Consider the following 21,111-nt stretch of genomic DNA (forward strand, 5'->3'; position numbering starts at 1 on the left):
TTTTTCCACATTTCACATGATGGAAAATAATAATTATAAAATCATTATCTTTTTCCAGAACAATAATTTGAAGGAACAGGTGCATGTCATCTCAGTCTCAGTCTGGAGCTCATTTCAATAAACTCAGACCAGCTGCATTTTTTAAGACCACACTATTAGTTGTCTCATTTGTTACAACCATTCTTTGCATATCTCAACATCTGTCAATGTCCATACAGAAAGCCCCCAAGAGGAAGCAGATGTTACAAAGTTCTAATTTAGATGTTTATTTTGACTTTTAGACAACATCTGGAGAACAAATATCCTGTTCTGTTAAGTAGCATTATCAAACGAAAATTGTTGATGAATTCTGTTATTAGTTTGTCACTGTTTCTGAAATGCTCATCTCAGTAATTAGTAGTGAGGAAACCGATATTCTCAGAATGCTTGGCCCTTAATTAAATAGGCGAGGAAAAAGGGAAAGTGTAAGGGAAGGAGAGATGGAGGGAAATGATAGATGGATAAATAAATATTAAGAAATAAGAAATTCGATTTGTAACTGAAATCCAGGTTTGATTGTGCAATTACCTGAAAGTTTATGATAAACACTTTTTGATTTAAAATTTAAAATGTCTGATTTATCCAGAAAATATTACTCCATGCATAACACTGTATTCAAAATAAGCATATTACTGATTAGTGAAAAAAGAAGATATAGATAGACTTTTATATAATGCAAAAATAGGGGTTTTTTTTTTTTTTGTATTTTAGTTTAAATTTCATTTTGTTCATATGTCTTGTGTAAGAATATATATATAATTTCTGAAGAATTAATGGCAGGTTAAGAGAACCTATTAATTTTCATACTTTAGCCTTTCCATTTAAATGCTTATATATTAATTTACAAAACACAGAAAAATAAATGGATTAAGTATATTTTCCACTTTGGTATCTTAGTAGATGCATTTTCTGCTTCAGTTCATTTCAGTTCAGTTGCTCAGTCATGTCCGACTCTTTGCGACCCCGTGAACTGCAGCACGCCAGGCCTCCCTGTCCATCACCAACTCCCGGAGTTCACTCAGACTCATGTCCATCGAGTAAGTGATGCCATCCAGCCATCTAATCCTCTGTCGTCTCCTTTTCCTCCTGCGCCCAATCCCTCCCGGCATCAGGGTCTTTTCCAATGAGTTAACTCTTCACGTGAGGTGGCCAAAGTACTGGAGTTTCAGCTTCAGCATCATTCCCTCCAAAGAAATCCCAGGACTGATCTCCTTCAGAATGGACTGGTTGGATCTCCTTGCAGTCCAAGGGGCTCTCAAGAGTCTTCTCCAACGCCATAGTTCAAAAGCATCAAATTTTCGGTGCTCAGCTTTCTTCACAGTCCAACTCTCACATCCATACATGATCACTGGAAAAACCATAGCCTTGACTAGACGTACCTTTGTTGGCAAAGTAATGTCTCTGCTTTTCAATATGCTATCTAGATTGGTCATAACTTTTCTTCCAAGGAATAAGCGTCTTTTAATTTCATGGCTGCAATCACCATCTGCAGTGATTTTGGAGCCCCCCAAAATAAAGTCTGACGCTGTTTCCACTGTTTCCCCATCTATTTGCCATGAAGTGATGGGACCAGATGTTATGATCTTCGTTTTCTGAATGTTGAGCTTTAAGCCAACTTTTTCACTCTCCTCTTTCACTTTTGTCAAGAGGTTTTTTAGTTCCTCTTCACTTCACCATAAGGATGCTGCCATTTGCCTAATATTTGGCTATTATGAATTTAGTGAAGATATTAAAGCAATGTCCAACTGTTTAATATTCTTTTTTCCTCAGTATCAGAGTTCATCGCATCACTGTTTACAATAGCTAGGACACGGAAGCAACCTAGATGTCCATTGGCAGATGAATGGATAAGAAAGCTGTGGTGCATATACACAATGGAATATTACTCAACTATTAAAAGTAACACATTTGAATCAGTTCTAATGAGGTGCATGAAACTGGAGCCTATTATACAGAGTGAAGTAAGTCAAAAAGAAAAACCCCAGTACAGTGTAAAAATGCATATATATGGAATTTAGAATGATGGTAATGATGACCCTATATGCAAGACAGTGAAAGAGACACAGATATAAAGAACAGACTTTTGGGCTCTGTGGGAGAAGGCAAGGGTGGAATGATTTGAAAGAATAGCATTGAAATACGTTTATTACCATAAGTGAAATAGATCACCAGTCCAAGTTCAATGCAATAAACAGGGCACTCAAATCCTGTTCACTGTGACAACCCAGAGGGATGGCATGGGGAGAGAGGTGGGAGAGGGGCTCAGGATGGAAGACACATGTACACCCATGGCCGATTCATGTCAATGCATGGCAAAAGCCACTACAATAATTAGCCTCCAAAAAATACATTAATTAATTTTAAAAAAGTAGTTAGTTTTTTCCACTAAGTTTATAGATGACAGCATGATTTCTTTCTATAGTGACTGAAATCTTCATTTAGTTATTTCAAACTAGGTGAAATGTTTTTTCTACCATACAAGAGTGAGAAATTTTCATCTACCAATATTCACATATAAACTTATAAAACTTTGTCAAATTATTTGCAATTGCATAAATTACCTCAATACCATGAAAATTTTTAAGTAATTTCTTATTTCTCTGTTATAAACCTGAATTTGATATTAATCCCCATGTATGTTAGGCCTAATGCCAAATTACTTCAGATATTTGCTTTAAAGCAAGATTGATGCTTTAATAACATAAAACTGTAGAATGCTGTCAATGATTACCGATGTTTTTCTTTGATTCTCCAAAATAATTAATATGATTATGATACAATTATTATACACAAAATAATGTCTTATCATAAGGTAATTAAAAATCAGATTTGAAAAAGGCTTTTATGAAAGAAAATATCCACAGCATTGTTTTGAAACCACAATATCAATATAAGAACGTGGTAATGAAACAGTCTCTTTATATTTGTCTAAATGGACAGTGCATAATATTTACAAGCCCCCAGCCTGGATTATGGAGAAGGCAATGGCACCCCATTCCAGTACTCTTGCCTGGAAAACCTCATGGATGGAGGAGCCTGGTAGGCTGCAGTCCATGGGGTCGCAAAGAGTTGGACAAGACTGAAAGACTTCGCTTTCACTTTTCACTTTCATGCATTGGAGAAGGAAATGGCAACCAACTCTAGTGTTCTTGCCTGGAGAATCCCAGGGACGGGGGAGCCTGGTGGGCTGCCATCTATGGGGTTGCACAGAGTTGGACAGGACTGAAGCAACTTGGCAGCAGCAGCAGCTTAGATTAGTGCCTTTATCAAGAGAGGAAGAAAACAATGCTATCTCTCTTGCATATGGGGATGCAACAAGAAGGCTCCCATCTGTAAATCAATAAGAGAGTCCTCACCAGGAACCCAACAATGGTGGCACACTCATCTTGAATTTCTCAAGCTCTGTAATTGTGGGAAATAAATTTCTGTTGTTTAAACCACCCAGTCTATGGTGTTTTGTTAATGCAGGCTCAGCTAAGACATATCTCATATCCTATATCAACAAAAATAGGGCAAATCGGGGCAAACAGTGCAGGTAGATTTAAATATTTACATTATATATTTGTTTACATTATATATATAAATTCATAAATTAAATATTTACATTATATATTATAATATATTATATATATTATATGTTTACATTATAATATGTAATGTTAGACCTAAAATAGGTTATTAATATAATTTTATTTTCTTTCTCATAATCTATGGAATATCATAAACTGATTGCAAAACCATTAAATTCTTAAAGAGAAAAAATATAGAAATAAAATAAAATTGATGTACAAAATGGTGAAAAATGAATATTAGGCCAAAACACAAAGTAAAAAAAACAGTAATGGATAAAAATATAATGTTTATATATCCACTCTTATGATGACCTACATTTATAGAAAATGGTGAAATACAAGCTAAAATTTTTAAATTCTACATATATATTCTGTTTTATTTTTCAAGAGACATAAATATATAGCTAATGAAGACATTTGAAAATGGTAAAATTATATAAGAAAAACTCATCAAAAAGCAGATGTAACTGAAGCACAGGTGTAGCAGTAGTATTTTATAAAGAGAGCTCTTAATTGATGTAATGTATATATGTCACAACAAACATCTATTTTTATGAGACAAAATAAATAACATTGAAGTACATTATAAAAGTATATTGCCAAGTATTTATAGTTTTTTTTAATTAATTTATTTTTTTACTTTACAATATTGTATTGGTGAAATTTATTATAATTTGGTCACTGAGGCTTACTATATGTACTGTTACATTTGTCACCATTTGTTGTATGAATACCTGACTTAAAAGTCAGATTATGAGTATTCTGATGAAAATGAACTCCTTATATTCCATGACAAATAACTAAACAAATCACTTTCTTTCTAGAGATATACAGACATGCCAGCTAAAGGTAAGTAAATATTTTAGTTCTGCATTTATAGCCAGCAAGGAAGAGCAATGGCTAAGGTATTCATTCTTTTAAGAAGAATGTTATAATAGGGTAGCCTACATTTGTTCCTGTACCTGAATAAGTCACTAAGCTCCAGACTATTTGGGATTACATATCGCATGTGGTGAAAGACACACAAATAAATAATGAATAACCACGTGGCAGTTAAAAAAGATAGACTTGGTACTCCAAGGCCAAACTAGCCTGTTTCTCTAGGTATCTTTTGACTTCCTACTTTTTCATTCCAATCCCCTATAATGAAAGGACATCTTTTTGGAGTTAATTCTAGAAGGTCTTGTAGGTCTTCAGAGAACCGGTCAACATCATCTTCTTTAGCATTATTGTCTGGGGCATAGACTTGGATTACTGTGATGTTGAATGGTTTGCCTTGGAAAGGAACCGAGATCATTCTGTCTTCTGAAGTTGTACTCAGGTACTGCATTTTGGACTCTTTTGTTGACTATGAGGGCTACTTCATTTTTTCTCAGGGATTCTTGTACACAATAGTACGTATGATGGTCATCTAAACTAAATTAGCCCATTCCTGTCCATTTAGTTCACTGATTCCTAAGATGCTATATTCCAATGTTCACTCTTCACCACAACCAATTTACCTTGATTCATGGACCTAACATTCTAGGTTCCTATGCAATATTGTTCTTTACAGCATCAGACTTTAATTTTACCACTAGACACCTCCCCAACTGACCAAGAATGACTAGCTGCTTCTTTCTGGAGGTATTCATTATTGTCCTCCTTCATTCCCTGATAGCATATTAGATAATTTCTGACCTGAGGGGCTCATTTTCTGTTGTCCTATCTTTTTGCCTTTTCATGCTGTTCATGTTTTTCTAATGGAAAGAATACTGAAGTGCTTAGCCATTCCTTCCTCCTGTGGACCACATTTTGTCAGAACTCTTCATTATGACCACTCTGTCTTGGTGGCCCTGCAGGTAATGGCTCACAGCTTCAATAAGTTACACAAGCCCCTTTGTCACGACAAGGCTTTGACCCATGATGGGGTCGGTAAAGATATGCATCAGGATTTTTTATTCTATCTTAAAATACATTTATACCAATAATCAATGGAGAAAAAGTATATCAAATATAAAATTTCAAAGAAATATAAGTGAATATTTGTTTATACAAATAAGTACATAGGCTGAATAGAACTATATTAATAGTTGGTAAAACATATAACTAAATTATAATGTGACATATATTTCCATGTATTGAATAATAGCGTATATATTGGCAATCTCAAGGAGAAACCTGGGACAAAATGGAAATATTTTAGGTGAGTTGTAAATATACAGAGTGCATTCAATTTTTATATTATTTTCCAGTGAGAAAATAGGAAAATGAAATAAAATGTTGTAGGTATTAAATATGAAAATGTCAAACCTGCCCAGAATGTCTGAGTAAAGTGTATGCCAGAATAGCTATCAAAGTACCTCAGGATGATGTTAGATTCAAAATAGACACACAGTACATATTGTATTCCTCTATTTAGATTTCAAATTTCCTTATGTTTTTAGAAATTCTAGGTGTAACAAACTGAAACTCTTCCAGAGAACGGGCAGACTAAGATATATAAGAAAAGAAAGATGGTTGCAAGAAGATATAAAGAGGTGAGGGTTATGATAAGTGGAATGCTTACGTCATAAGTGTCGCTTTACACTTACAACTGTGTATGTAAAATCTCATGAAAATTAGCAAATTTGTTGTTTTACTTAAGTTCTTTAAATTTTTAAAATTTTCTTTCAACAATTTAATTTTACTTTCAACACTATTAAGGACAAGTAATACTCATTTGTGGAAGAAAATCAGTTTGTAGCATTTGATTTTGGTGATATAATAAGTTGATCATGGTTATCTTCATGTTCTATGATCTGCTTTTATTCCAAATATAGAAGGGAAAATTTCTTAGTTATTATGCTAACTTAAGTATTGGCTGACTAAATAAAAATGCTCACTGACGATGAAGGATATAAGAATTGTCAATACGACATAATGGAAAATCAGAAAAATAGGATTCTATTATAAATACCTATTATAATGGTGATAATATAACTGATTTCTTTGGTGTTCACTTTACATGCCTGCAAGTGAAAAGAGTTTGACTAGAAGATATATAAGACCCATTTCAATTCTCAAATTTTATGGTGAAAATAAAGCGTTAAAATTGCTTCTGAAATTGCTCAAACCTTCATAGTATTAGTACAACTAAGAACTAAATTCCCTAAAGGTAATCATTATTTACTATTTACCTTTGTAATTTTCTAATCAAATACTGGACTTCTAAAAAGATAATATGTTCCATGCCTCTAAAATATTTAACTTGATAAGCTTTAAACTGAAATGTTGCATTGCCATGAAAATTTGGCAGATTATTTATATCTCCCTGCATGCACGATTCTGAGTAAAAGTGTAAATTAAGTACATAGGAAGATAAAAAAATTATCTAATGGACAATGTTTTCTCCACTGAAATATGATCCATACTCATCCCAGATGACAGCTTTGTATCATGCAAGGTAATTAACACATGAGTGAAAATATAGAACTAAAAAAAAACCCTGTCTAATTCTCCCAAGTATTTTTTTTTAATAATAATACCCAAAACAAATAAATCAATAGAAATCTCTTGCTCTTTGCACATATCTTAGGGAATTTTTGTTAAAATATAATGATCTTCAATATCAATGAGAAACCATCTGTCCCTGAGCATCTATCATATTGAAGTTGGCAATGATTAATAATAAAAAATACTAGACAGATGGGCATCATATCAGCTACCAAAACTTTGATTCTTTTGTTACATATTTTTTCTTACACAACCTCTTGATGTAGTTATATATTAATAATGCTTAAAGGTATTTCATTCATGAATAATTTAGGAAGCACAAAATGGAAGATGGTAAGTTGAAAGAGAAAAGATGCCATTTTCTCTGATCTAAGTTGCTCAGAACACAAAAACAAATGTTACTCTCAACAGTGTATTCAAACAGCTTGCTTTTAGAGATTTTGATTCTACTCTGTCATTGAGAACAGTGATAAAGGCTCTGGCTTTACTGCGTAGGAGGGTTTACCTCTTGTTTTTCCCCTCGGAATTTTCTTAGCATGTAAATAAACACCTATGACAGAGTGAATAACATCATACTCTGTATTAGGAATAGTTCATATAGACAAGGATATTTATATACATTAGAATCATAATAGCTTAGTACATATATTACCAAGAAATTTCTTTATTTTCCAACTGTGTTTTGATAATGTGTGTTGCATAAAGATGGTATATATGAGAAATGTCTCTCAATACTCTTTTTTAGTATTTGCCTAAGTCTTAAAGATCTGTGTAGTCAACAGAGAATGAGATGATTTAATGTCATCACCAACACAATGGACATCATTTTGAGCAAATTCAGGGAGACAATGAAGGCTAGGGAAGCATGGTGTGCTGCATTCCATGGAGTTGCAAAGAGTTGGACAGGACTAGAGACTTCACAACAGCAACGTCTTAATGTAGGGCTAAGCAGTCAATGGTTAAAACTAATATGTGGCTCAAATCAATGATGGGCATGAAAATAATGCTTTTCTTTATCATATATCCCATAAAAAGATGATATGACTGATATGACTAAAAAAGGACTTTATATTAATTTATTAACTATTTAATATGTGTAATTTTAATGATATACTTCATAAAAGCATCAAAATATCATTAAACTTCCAGTTCTAGTAAGAATGGGCTAGTGCTTAAGACCAACTTCTCTGGTAAGGACACCAAAAATATGAATAAAACTAAATAAAATATTAATTCTAATATAAACATGAAATGTTAACAGCATAGTAACAAGTTTTATGGCTAAATTCTAGGCATAGAAAACCCACAGACATACATCTAGTATGAAAGGATTTTGGTACTGACTATTTTTCAATTCTGAAAAAATATCCATCTAGAAAACAGAACATCAGATTGTGTAGTAATAAGAAGCAGGGTGCAGTACCTGCTAACCTAAAGAGGAGAGTCTAATGTCCTCCCAATTTAATCTAGGATCTTATATTGCTACACCTTCAGAGTGATAATTAAACACAAATAAAACTACTCTTGAGGACACTTCACCTGGTTTGATGCCACCTGGGCAATATAGACTACCTCAAGCCTAAAATGTGAACTAAGATTGTCCTTGTCTCTAATGTCCCCTTGTCATGGGGACGTCTGGCACAGAAGTAAATTGACTGTATTTACAGTAGGTTAATATCATCTTATGTCTAAAACTGTTCATATAAATGAAGTTTTGAATTAAATATCTAGTATGCACTCAATGAAAAACAGGCACAGAGGATTTTAAATTCCACGTCTGAGAAACATATAAACAGTATACAATAGAAATCAGTTCAGAAGGATGTGATATTTTGGAATGATCAAGTACTAATCCATTATATACATATATACACATATATAATGTATACATTGTATGTAATGTATATATATAATGCATATATAATGTATAGATTATATATACTAATATATTATATATATATATGTTTTCTTTAATTAAGTTGAAAATATCTCTGGAAAAAAAGAGATTAAAATCACATATTACATTTGGAAAAGAACCAGAAAATTTCATGTACTAAACAAATGCAGTAACAAAAATCAAATACTGTAATCAACTCCTCACTTTGAAAACAGCCTAGGCAAAATCAGAAAGAAAAAAATTTGAAGTAATTATTTTCCAGAATCTTATCTGAAGTAATAAAAAAGAGAAAATACATCAAACAGGAAAATGTGAAAAAAGATGAAGTAGGAATATCTAATATTTGTTTAATCTGAGATCCCTACAGTAGGAAGCAAGAGAATAGAACAGTAGTATTTGAAAAGTTAATGAGATTTTTTTTTCAAAAGAACTAAAACTATCATTCAGAAAATTCTACAATCCCAAAGAATTTGGGGAAATAAATTATAGAAATCCCCAGTAGTATTTCATTATGAAACTGCAGAAAGCGAAAATTCAGGAAATATTAAGGACTGACAGATAAAACGCACTAAAAGACTTTAATTTTCTCAGAACAAAATTGTCTGGCTAAAATGACAGGATCACGAATGCACCATAGAAAATTAACTGTATTCCATTATTCTATAATTTACATGAAAATACCCTGATGCTAGTAAAGACTGACATCAGGAGGAGAAGGAGATGACAGAGGATGAGATGGTTAGATGGCATCACCAATTCTATGAACATGAGATTGAGGAAGCTCCGGGAGTTAGTGATGGACAGGGAAGATTGGCATGATGCGGTCCATGGGGTCGCAGGGTTGGACAAAACTGAGCAACTGAACTGACAGAAGTGACAATTTACATTTGGAAAATAAAAGACTCTGGAAAAGCCATGGTCAATTATGTGTCAATAAATACCTGTGATGAACTTGGGAAACTTGTAGGAAAAAAAAATATGATAAACTACTAAACATAAAGCAATACAATTACCAACATATTTCCCTTAAATTTTCTTTTCAGGCCTTCCTGTACTTCTGTTCTTTCATCTATGATCATTTTCCCTCTAAGGAATGTGCTATAAATACTCTTTTTAATAACCCTTTTAGTACAAGAATCTCCAATGGTCAGGTATTTATAGTTTGTTGTAAAAATTTGGATATTTAGCCTATATTTTGGAGGATAATTTCATTTAAAATAGCATTTCATGTTGGTAATTGTTACTGATGCTGTTTTCACATTTGAAGATATGATAGTAATACCTCTTCATCCCATTTTTTTAATATAAATTTATTTTAATTGGAGGCTAATTACGTTACATTATTGTCAAAAACATTATCAGTTTTATTGTTACTCCTTTGGAATAAATTCATGCTTTAACCAGATGCTCTTTTTTCTGTGATTATTCATTTTTAGTGTAAATATTATCCAAAGTATAACAGGGTGGTAGATTTGATTATTATTCATAATTATTTATATTCATTCTCTAGCAAAAGCAAATATTCATGACCTGTGGCTCTTTAAGGCATGTTGATGTCTCCCACTATAATTAGAATGAACTTTTCCACCCATGGCTTTTTGTAGGCTATCAAATATACCCTCTGACTCTTATAATTAGTTTTTGTGTATTCCTAAATGGCCCTCACTATCCCTCTGCAGTGTGTCAGTTTCAACTTAGCAATAACCAGCCAAATTGTTGGTTACTCTAAGAACTGCTTCCTTAACCCCATCTTTTTAAAATCATCACCCCTTCAAGGGTGTTCCTCATTATCAGTATCTTTTCTACTGAAGTCAACAACTGGGCTATGTTCAACATACCATTCACCATGGTATCATTTTCAAGGCAGCGAGTGAACCAGTCCCACAACCCCACCATGCCATCTGACTTCTCAGATCAAACATGGTATGACAATTTTAGGTCTTTTGACAAAATAGACAACCAGATGGAGTTAGTTTTGCACAAGATTTACCTGTGAAATTCATGTAAAAGAAAAATGGAGGGAAACGAAAGTAAATATTTGGAACATTCAGAACACAAATATGTCTGACATTAGTAAAATCAAAGAAGAAAAGAAAATTGTGTGTTAAGAGTCTCAGACTGAGGTACAGATCTCAGTTTCTTTTGGCTAGGCTGATTGGGGTCCTTCTGGAAAAATACTCCATGGAAGACTTCCACCTTTCATAGGTAGGGCCTCTATTAGGATCCCCACCATGCTTAAACACTGGCTAGGAACAGTTCTCTGTTCGTTTCCAAGGAAAACCATTCAATATCACAGTAATCCAAGTCTATGCCCCAACCAGTAACACTGAAGAAGCTGAAGTCGAATGGTTCTATGGCCTACAAGACCTTTTAGAGCTAACACCCTAAAAAGATGTCCTTTTCATTACAGGGGACTGGAATGCAAAAGTAGGAAGTCAAGAAACACCTGGAGTAACAGGCAAATTTGGCCTTGGAATATAGAATGAAACAGGGAAAAGACTAATAAAGTTTTGCCAAGAAAATGCACTGATCATAACAAACACCCTCTTCCAACAACACAAGAGAAGACTCTACACATTAACATCACCAGATGGTCAACACCAAAATCAGATTGATTATATTCTTTGCAGCCACAGATGGAGAAGCTCTATACAGTCAACAAAAACAAGACCAGGAGCTGACTGTGGCTCAGATCATGAACTCCTTATTGCCAAATTCAGACTTAAATGGAAGAAAGTAGGGAAAATCACTAGACCATTCAGGTTTGACCTAAATCAAATCCCTTATGATTATACAGTGGAAGTGAGAAATAGATTTAAGGGACTAGATCTGATAGATAGAGTGCCTGATGAACTATGGACTGAGCTTCATGACATTGTACAGGAGACAGGGATAAAGATCATCCCATGGAAAAGAAATGAAAAAAAAGCAAAATGGCTGTCTGGGGAGGCCTTACAAATAGCTGTGAAAAGAAGAGAAGTGAAAAGCGAAGGAGAAAAGGAAAGATATAAGCATCTGAATGCAGAATTCCAAAGAATAGCAAAAAGAGATAAGAAAGCCTTCCTCAGCAATCAATGCAAAGAAATAGAGGAAAACAACGTAATGGGAAAGCGTAGAGATCTCTTCAAGAAAATTAGAGATACCAAGGGAACATTTCATGTAAAGATGGGCTCGATAAAGGAAAGAAATTGTATGGACATAACACAAGCAGAAAATATTAAGAAGAGGTGGCAAGAATACACAGAAGAACTGTACAAAAAAGATTTTCACGACCCAGATAATCACGATGGTGTGATCACTGACGTAGAGCCAGACATCCTGGAATGTGAAGTCAAATGGGCCTGAGAAAATCCCTACAAACAAAGCTAGTGGAGGTGATGGATTTCCAGTTGAGCTATTTCAAATCCTGAAAGATGATGCTGTGTAAGTGCTGCGCTCAATTTGCAGGAAATTTGGAAAACTCAGCAGTGGTCAAAGGACTGGAAAAGGTCAGTTTTCATTCCAATCCCAAAGAAAGGCAATGCCAAAGAATGCTCAAACTACCGCACAATTGCATTCATCTCACACGCTAGTAAAGTAATGCTCAAAATTCTCCAAGCCAGGCTTCAGCAATACGTGAACCATGACCTTCCAGATGTTCAAGCTGGTTTTCGAAAAGGCAGAGGAGCCAGAGATCAATTGCCAACATCCACTGGATCATCGAAAAAGCCAGAGAGTTCCAGAAAAACATCTATTTCTGCTTTATTGACTATGTCAAAGTCATTGACTGTGTGGATCACAATAAACTGTGGAAAATTCTGAAAGAGATGGGAATACCAGACCACCTGACATGCCTCTTGAGAAACCTATATGTAGGTCAGGAAGCAACAGTTAGAACTGGACATGGAACAACAGACTGATTCCACATAGGAAAAGTAGTACGTCAAGGCTGTATATTGTCACCCTGCTTATTTAATTTCTATGCAGAGTACATCATGAGAAATGCTGGACTGGAAGAAACACAAGCTGGAATCAAGATTGCCGGGAGAAATATCAATAACTTCAGATATGCAGATGACACCACCCTTATGGCAGAAAGTGAAGAGGAACTAAAAAGCCTCTTGATGAAAGTGAAAGAGGAGAGTGAAAAAGTTGGCTTAAAGCTCAACATTCAGAAAACAAAGATCATGGCATCCGGTCCCATCACTTTATGGGAAATAGATGGGGAAACAGTGGAAACAGTGTCAGACTTTATTTTTTGGGGCTCCAAAATCACTGCAGATGGTGACTGCAGCCATGAAATTACAAGATGCTTACTCCTTGGAAGAAAAGTTATGACCAACCTAGATAGCATATTGAAAAGCAGAGTAATTACTTTGCCAACAAAATTCCGTCTAGTCAAGGCTATGGTTTTTCCAGGGGTCATGTATGGATGTGAGAGTTGGACTGTGAAGAAATCTGAGCACCGAAGAATCGATGCTTTTGAACTGTGGTGTTGTAAAAGACTCTTGAGGGTCCCTTGGACTGCAAGGAGATCCAACCAGTCCATTCTGAAAGAGATCAGCCCTGGGATTTCTTTGGAAGGAATGATACTAAAGCTGAATCTCCAGTACTTTGCCACCTCATGCGAAGTGTTGACTCATTGGAAAAGACTCTGATGCTGGGAGGCATTGGGAGCAGGAGGAGAAGCGGATGACAGAGGATGAGATGGCTGGTTGGCATTACAGACTCGATGGATGTGAGTCTGAGTGAACTCCGGGAGTTCGTGATGGACAGGGAGGCCTGGCATGCTGCGATTCATGGGGTCTCAAAGAGTCAGACATGAATGAGTGACTGAATTAATTGACTGATCTGAGGAACAGTTCAGAGAGAAAATAGTAGTTGTGTACTGCAGTAACAAGGAATGGCAGTAGGCACTATCAGTCAACTATTTTCTTCACAGCAGTAGACTTGAAAGGTATGTTTTCATGGACACCACAAGTAGACAATGCAGTAAATGCAAAAGTAATGTAATGACTCTATTATGTTATGTCCTTTAATTTATGTTTAATTTTATGTCTACTAGGTGATTAATATTCCTTAGAGTCATACTGCAAACTCTGTCTTTGATGCAGTGTGTATTATTTGATGTACCTCCTCAGTTCTTTCAGTTTCTGGAGGTTGATATTTACACACTCAGCCCACCTGGTGTTCCTGTCATTGCCTGTTAAAATTTAGTAGTCAATGAAGGATTTGGGATGAGTTTATCTTCATATTTTATAACTCAGCACTTCTCTAGTTATCTTGCTTCAGATGTTCACTTCTTTCCTGAATCTCCACCTGACCTGTCACTCAGAAGCTCTGGATTTTGAGATTTTAAGCTACAAAAGTCTAAATTTAATACTGCCTAAGAGGAGTTCCAATCCCAAAGAAAGGCAATGCTAAAGAATGCTCAAACTACCACACAACTGCACTCTTCTCACATGCTAGTAAAGTAATGCTCAAAATTCTCCAAGCCAGCCTTCAGCAATACGTGACCATGAAATTCTACAGGTTCAAGCTGGTTTTAGAAAAGGCAGAGGAGCCAGAGATCAAATTGCCAACATCTGCTGGATCATGGAAAAATCAAGAGAGTTCCAGAAAAACATCTATTTGTGCTTTATTGACTATGCCAAAGCCTTTGACTGTGTGGATCACAATAAACTGTGGAAAATTCTGAAAGAGATGGGAATACCAGACCACCTGACCTGCCTCTTGAGAAACCTATATGCAGGTGAGGAAGCAACAGTTAGAACTGGACATGGAACAACAGACTGGTTCCAAATAGGAAAAGAAGTACCTCAAGACTGTATATTGTCACCCTGCTTATTTAACTTCTATGCAGAGTATATCATGAGAAACACTGGACTGGAAGAAGCACAAGCTGGAATCAAGATTTCTGGGAGAAATATCAATAACCTCAGATATGCAGATGACACCACCCTTATGGCAGAAAGTGAAGAGGAACTCAAAAGCCTCTTGATGAAAGTGAAAGGGGAGAGTGAAAAAGTTGGCTTAAAGCTCAACATTCAGCAAACGAAGATCATGGCATCTGGTCCCATCACTTCATGGGAAATAGATGGTGAAACTGTGGAAACAGTGTCAGACTTTATTTTTTTGGGCTCCAAAATCACTGCAGATGGTGACTGCAGCCATGGAATTAAAAGACGCTTACTTCTTGGAAGGAAAGTTATGACCAACTTAGATAGCATATTCAAAAGCAAAGTCATTACTTTGCCAACAAAGGTCCATCTAGTCAAGGCTATGGTTTTTCCAGTGGTCGTTTATGGATGTGAGAGTTGGACTATGAAGAAAGCTGAGCGCCAAAGAATTGATGCTTTTGAAATGTGGTGTTTGAGAAGACTCTTGAGAGTCTCATGGACTGTGAGGAGATCAAACCAGTCCATTCTAAAGGAGATCAGTCCTGGGTTTTCTTTGGAAGGAATGATGCTAAAGCTGAAACTCCAGTACTTTGGCCACCTCATGTGCAGAGTTGACTCATTGGAAAAGACTCTGATACTGGGAGGGATTGGGGGCAGGAGGAGAAGGGGACAATAGAGGATGAGATGGCTGGATGGCATCACTGACTCTATGGATGTGAGTCTGAGTGAACTCCAGGAGTTGGTGATGGACAGGGAGGCCTGGCATGCTGCGATTCATGAGGTCGCAAAGTGTCGGACACGACTGAGTGACTGAACTGAATTGAACTGATATATATATATCTTCTGTGTAAAGTTTTTGTTCTAATCCTTTACCCATTATTTATTGCATTGTTCATTTTATTTCTCAATTTAATTAATTAATTTATTTTTGGCTGTGCTGAGTCTCCATTGCCATGTGGGCTTTTCTCTTTTTGCGGCATTGGTGGCTACTTTCTAGTGGTCATATGCCAGCTTCTCATTGCAATGGTTTCTATTGTTGTGAAGCATGAGCTCTAGGACAAGAAGGCTTCAGTAGTTGCAGCTTAGGCTCTACAGCATAGACTCAATAGTTGTGGCACATGGGATTAGTTGCTCTGGGGGATGTGGTATTTTCTTAGATCAGGGATTTAACTTGTGTTTCTTGCATTGGCAGGTGGATTCTTTGTCACTGAGCCAGGAAACCCTCATTTTCTTGTTCTTTAATTTTGAGATATCTTTATATATTCTTGATAAAATTCCTTCATCATATATACAATTTGCCTATTTTCTCCCAATCTTTCTCTTGTCTTTTCATTCTTCTATCAGTATCTTTAAAGGCGCTTAACTTAAATCCTAATGATATTTATTACTTTGGGTATAATGCCTTAGAAATATGTGCATAACTTACAGACATAAATTTATTTTCTGTTTTCTTCTAAAAGTTTAATAAATATTATATGTAAATGTCTTTTTATTTTTTATCATTAATTTGCAACCTATCATGAAAAGATAAAGGCAATATGTATTTTTCTAATATACAATTCAATTAATGGTATTTTAATGAAAGATACTTATTTCAAGTTGTATATCATGAATTTAAATAAGTTAATTTATGTGCAACTTTAAGAATGCAACCTGGTTCATAATTCACCCAGAATAGCATGCTATGCAATTAAAATTGTAAGTATATCTAAATTGTTTAAATAAAAGTGTGATACATAGTAAATAAATAATTAAAATATATTAGAAGACTATAAATACATGTCAATGATAATAATCACTGTAAAAGTTTTTTAATATTCTTAGCCTCTTTTCATATTTGTGAATTCAGCATCTCTTTGATGATATTGGCATTTATGAATATTTTACAAATAAAAGGCTGATAGTAGAAACATTATTGGTCACTCTAGTAATTTAGAGAAACAGACAGTAAAATCACCAGTAGCACAGCAAAACTAGTAAATCACTGATTATAAATAATGTATTAAAATCTATGTAAAAAACAGTCTAATATTCCCATTCTTTATATGTTTGGCTGATTAAAATATACACCTTTTCTACATTTCCCACCTTACTTTTATTTTACAGTTTATTACAATTTGCTACAAAGATGCACTCATAAGAATGGATCCCCTGTATCTTTGAATAATGGAATAATTATAGTGTTAAAGTGATACTAAAACTCTCAAGTTAGAAAGTGACTTATTGCTTTATAGACAGTATATCAAAACTGTGAGTAACTTTATTATACATTCATTACATTCACATTAAAATCAGATCAGATTAGATCAGTCGATCAGTCATGTCCTACTCTTTGCGACCCCATGAATCGCAGCATGCCAGGCCTCCCTGTCCATCACCAACTCCCCCAGTTCACTGAGATTCACATCCATCGAGTCAGTGATGCCATCCAGCCATCTCATCCTCTGTCGTCCCCTTCTCCTCCTGCCCCCAATCCATCCCAGCATCAGACTCTTTTCCAATGAGTCAACTCTTCGCACGAGGTGGCCAAAGTACTGGAGTTTCAGCTTTAGCATCATTCCTTCCAAAGAAATCCCAGGGCTGATCTCCTTCAGAATAGACTGGTTGGAACTCCTTGCAGTCCAAGGGACTCTCAAGAGTCTTCTCCAACACCACAGTTCAAAAGCATCAATTCTTCGGCACTCAGCCTTCTTCACAGTCCAACTCTCACATCCATACATGACCACAGGTTGGCAAAGTAATGTCTCTGCTTTTGAATATGCTATCTAGGTTGGTCATAACTTTCTTTCCAAGGAGTAAGCGTCTTTTAATTTCATGGCTGCAGTCACCATCTGCAGTGATCTTGGAGCCCAGAAAGATAAAGTCTGACACTGTTTCCACTGTTTCCTCATCTATTTCCCATGAAGTGGTGGGACCGGATGCCATGATCTTCGTTTTCTGAATGTTGAGCTTTAGGCCAACTTTTTCACTCTCCTCTTTCACTTTCATCAAGAGGCTTTTTAGTTCCTCTTCACTTTCTGCCATAAGGGTGGTGTCATCTGCATATCTGAGGTTATTGATATTTCTCCCGGCAGTCTTGATTTAAACAATATTAAAAATAAGAAATAATTTAGCAGTTAAATTTTTTGAGATGATTTTCTAAAGTATCTTTTAAAATTAGGTATTTTAAACTATCTGAGGGCCTAGCATAGCTTTCTTTGTTTATGATATGTGACCAAATGATCAATTCATTCATTCACAGTAACACTTTCAATGTGTGTACATGTGTGTATTTTCACGTTAAAAGTATAGACAAGATTTTGAAGTATTCTCTGATAGGTATGGATGCAAAATCTATCACTAATACAAATTTGGAATAAGTATATTTATTATATATTTGGTTTTCCATTATTCTCTATCATATTTTTCAATTTTACCTTCTAAAAATTATTTACTTATGCAATAAATTCTTATGATGAGACACAAATACCCATAAACAAGAGATTAATACCTTTATGTTTTTATATGTGCACATACAGAGAACCTGATGACTGATACCTCTTTATATGTTGTTGATGTTTAGTTGCTAACTCATGTCTGACTCTTTCACAACCCCATGGAATATAGTTGGCCAGGCTCCTCTGTCAATGGGATTTCCCACAGAAGAATACTAGAGTGGGTTGCCATTTCCTTCTCCAAGGTATCTTCCTGACACAAGGATCTAACCTACGTCTTCTACAATGGCAGGTGGATTCTTTACACTGAGCCACCATGGAAGCCCACATCTTTATACAGATCTATAGAAATCTTGTCTTGTAGGCCAATTATTTTTATTTATTTTTTTTTCCAATTATTTTTAAGAACAAAAAAAGTGATAACTTATTTTGGGTCAGCTAATAGGAAAAAGAAAATTAGTGACACATTTAGAAAAATGTGAACAGTCCATTTGAAAATACATTCACTACAGTATTTGCATTATAATCTATATATATTATACATATATATATATGCATACACACATCAATATTAATTAGAGGGAGTAAGAATAGAGAAAGAGAACAAATTATAAATTATGTAAATATACATCATTTATAAGATCTGTGTATAATGGTTATTCAGAAATTATTTTTTAAAACTTTTTATAAATATGATTCTTTCACACAAAAATATTTTGCAATTGAGACTATTTCAGTGCTATATTTTAAAAGAAAAGTATAAATACTTCATACAATTTTTCATGTTTCTATAAATTAAATAGTAATGATCATATGTTGTTGTTGTTGTTATTGTTCACTCACCCAGTCGTGTCTGACTCTTTGTGACCCCATAGACTGCATCACTCTAGGCCTCACTATCTCTCACCATCTCCTGAAGTTTTTCCAAGTTCATGTTAACTGCATGGGTGAGGGTATTCAGCCATCTCATCCTCTGAGTCTCTTTCTCCTTCTGCCCTCAATCGTTCCCAACACTGAGGATTTTCTAATCAGTCAGCTGTGTGCATCAGACGACCAAAATACTGGAGTTTCAGCTTCAGCATCAGTCCTTCCAGTTAATATTCAGGGTTGATGTTCCTTAAGATTGCCTGGTTTGATCTCCTTGCTGTCCAACGCACTATCAGGAGTCTTCTCTTGCACCACAGTTCAAAGGCATCAATTCTTTGGCATTCTGCCTTCTTTATGGTCCAGCTTTCACAACTATACGTGACCACTGGGAAGACCTTTGCCTTGATTATACGGACCTTTGTCAGTAGAGTAATGTCTCTGCTTTACAACACACTGTCTAGATTTGTCATTGTTTTCCTGCCAAGAAGCAATCATCTTGTGATTTCATGGCTGCAGTCACCATACACAGTGAATTTAGAGCCCAAGAAAAGGAAATCCATCACTACTTTCACCTTTTCCCTTCCATTTGATATGCAGTAATGGGTCCAGATGCCATGATCTCAGTTTTTGTTTTTAATATTTAGTCTTAAGCTAGCTCTTTCACTATTCTTCTTTACCCTCATCAAAAGACTCATTAGTTCCTCTTCACTTCCTACTATTAGAGTGGTATTATCTGCATATCTGAGGTTGTTGATGTTTCTCCCGCTTATCTTGATTCCAGCTTGTAACTCATCCAGCCTGGCATTTCTCATGATGTTCTCAGCGTATAGGCTAAACAAACAGCATGACAGCAGAAAACCCTGCCTTACTCCTTTCTCAATCTTGAACCAATCAGTTTTTCCTTACAGGGTTGTAACTGTTGCTTCTTGACATGCATACAGATTTCTCAGGAGACAGGTAAGATGGTGTGATATTTCCATCTCTTTAAGAACTTGCCACTATCTAAGAAGTTGCCACAGTTTGTCATGATCTACACAGTCAAAGGCTTTAGTGTAGGTGATGAAACAGAGATAGACTTTTTCTTTTTCCTGAAATTCCCTTGCTTTGTCTATAATCTAGCGAATGTTGTCAGTTTGATCTCTAGTTGCTTTCTCTGTAATCCAGGAAATGTTGTCAATTTGATCTCTAGTTCTTCTTGTCTAAACCCAGCTGGGACATCTTGAAGTGCTTGGTTCACACAATGCTTAAGCCTGGAGTGAAAGGTTTTAAATATGATCTTACTAGCCTGGGAGATGAGTGCAACTGTCCAGTGGTTAGCACATTCTTCTGTACTACCTTTCTTGGGAATTGGGATGAGGATTGACCTTTTCCAGTCCTGTGCCCACTGCTGGATCTTCCAAATTTGCTGACATAATGAATGCAAAACCCTGATGGCATCCTCCTTTAGGGATTTGAATAGTTCTGCTAGAATTTCATCACATCCACTAGCTTTATTAACAGCAGTGCTACTTAGGGACCACTTGCCTTTGCACTCCAGAATGTCTGGCTCTGGGTGACTAACCACACCACAGCAGGTATCCAGTTCATTAAGATATTTTTTATACAGCATTTTCTGTGTATTCTTTCCATCTCTTCTTGATCTCTTCAGCATCTACTAGGTCTCTATACTTTTTTTCCTTTATTGTGCCCATTTTTAGGTGGAAAGTTCCCTTGATGTTTCCAGTTTTCCTGAAGAGATCTCTAGTCTTCCCCCTTTTATCTTTTTTTTTTCTATTATTAAATACTGTTTATTGAAGAAGGTCTTCTTATCTCTTCTAGCTATTCTTTGAAATTCTGTGTTTAAATGGAGGTACTTTTCCCTCTCCCCCTTGCTTTTCACTTCTCTTCGTTCTTCTGCTATTCGTAAAGCCTCATCAGATAACCACTTTACCTCCTTGCTTTTCTTTTTC

Source organism: Bos indicus, chromosome 6 (assembly GCF_029378745.1).
Source record: "Bos indicus isolate NIAB-ARS_2022 breed Sahiwal x Tharparkar chromosome 6, NIAB-ARS_B.indTharparkar_mat_pri_1.0, whole genome shotgun sequence".
Taxonomy (NCBI): Eukaryota; Metazoa; Chordata; class Mammalia; order Artiodactyla; family Bovidae; genus Bos; species Bos indicus.